Source organism: Oryza glaberrima, chromosome 6 (genome assembly GCF_000147395.1).
Source record: "Oryza glaberrima chromosome 6, OglaRS2, whole genome shotgun sequence".
Lineage (NCBI taxonomy): Eukaryota > Viridiplantae > Streptophyta > Magnoliopsida > Poales > Poaceae > Oryza > Oryza glaberrima.
The window spans coordinates 10,468,925-10,471,041 of NC_068331.1; positions in this window are offsets into that span (position 1 = coordinate 10,468,925).

Genomic DNA, 2,117 nt, shown 5'->3' on the forward strand with positions numbered 1-2,117 from the left:
ATAGGGATATTTATCAAGAGAAACCACGTTAGTTTTGATATATTTAACCGATTTTTATATAAACTTCAAACCATCTTATTATATAATCGGGATACTACCTAAGATTTCGTAAAATGTATGGTAATGAATAGTAGAATCGAGATATTATGACATTTAGGATACTAGGTAAGACTATGATCGGTATCGTGATCGTTTCGCTTGGTAGGATCATAATATTGTAAGATACTAGGATACGGATTGGGATACTGAGAACCTTGCACTGTTGGTTGTACTTCCTCACACTGTTCAAGTCCAACATTTGACCGCTCGTCTTATTTGAAAGAATTTTATGATTAGTAATTTTATTATTATTAGATGATAAAATATAAATAGTACTTTATATGTGAATAGTTTTTTAAAAAAGTTTTAATAAATTTTTTAGATAAGATAGACGGTTAAACGTTAGACACCGATATATATGACTGCACTTCTTTTGGAATGGATATAGTACTGTATATGCTCGCGCACTGCAGCAATTAATTTCCAACAACTTATGAGTCACGATTTTAAGGTAACCGTTGTAAACTTCACCCATATCAAAACCGTTAATTGTACTTTGAGATTCTTGCAGTGCCTTAAATTTCACCCATACTCAATCTAAATTAAATTTCCGTTTTCTAACCAAGGGTGAGAGCTATATATAGGTCGCAAATTTCTTCTTTTTATTGAGCTAATGTGTACTAAATATCTAAAGGTTAACATGCAAGTATAATATTTATTAGCACTTCTAAAACCTATATGCAAGCATGCCACGTCAACGCATTCATACAAAGCTTAACGTGCAAGTATATAGTAACTATATCTACAATTTATTTTATTACAAAACTATACATACACATGCTAAATCATTATTTTTAAATCATTTTTATAATATTTCAATCCAAATCATTTCATTAATATCTAATATATATCCCGCAGCAAAGCGTGGGGCATCATCCCATGCTCGAAATAATTAAGCATCCTGATGAAGAGAGATGGACTTACTACAGAAAACACCATGAGTACCTCCGGGTAAGAAATATTCAGCACGTATAAACTTATATAAACACATTTAGCGTATTTATTTTAAATACATGAAAGAAGAATCCTTTCTTCCAAAATTATAACGCCATGTCACGTAAACATGGTTCGTCTGATTTTTCATCCATACCTCACAACTCAAATATGAAAAACCTCTTCCGAAACCTTCGAGAAACTTTTTTTACAAAAACATCCTTCCACGTCCCTGCCTAGAGAAACCGAGGCTCCTACAAATCGGGCGCCTGATTTTTTTTTTTACAAAATCGGGCGCTGTTCCACCAAGTAGATCGAAAATGTTTCACTAAGTAGATTGAAAATGTTTCAATCGCTTAAAAAAACTGAAACACAACCAAATCACCTCATGAAACATTTTGCTACAACGTATGAAACAACGGTTTCCAAAAAATCAGACGTTATTTCACCTATATAAAAACAATGTTTCAACAAATAGTGAAAAAATGTTTCAATTCTAAAAAAAAAGTATAACATGGTCAGATCGCTAGATGAAACAATTTGGTTCAAACGTATGCAACAAACGATGCAGATGCATGGCTTGTCCGTTGCCGCCTCCTCTGCCCTCCCCACCGCCACCGCCGATCTCCTTTTCACCACCCTGCCGTTTTGTCCTCATCATCAAGAAACTAGTACTAGCACTACTCTTTCAATGCAAACACCATTTTTCCATACTTAAATTTAATGCTACTTATCTCACATGATGTATTGGAAGTTGTGTATAAACCATGTTTCATACAAGACCTGGTTTCCTTCTCTTTTCTAATTTATTCACTTGCTACATCATCTTTCATCCTAGGTGGTAGCTTATTTAATGCTATGGACACCATTCTAATCATTGGGTTGAGAATAGTCTAACACTAGTACTAGACACTACTCTTCCAATGCAAACACCACTATTCCATACTTAAATTTAATGCTACTTATTTCACATGATGTCTTGAATGTTGTATAGAAACCATGTCTCATGCAAGGCATGGTCTCCTCTCTTTCCTCATTTATTTCTTTACCACATCATTTTTAATTCTAGGTGACAACTTATTTAA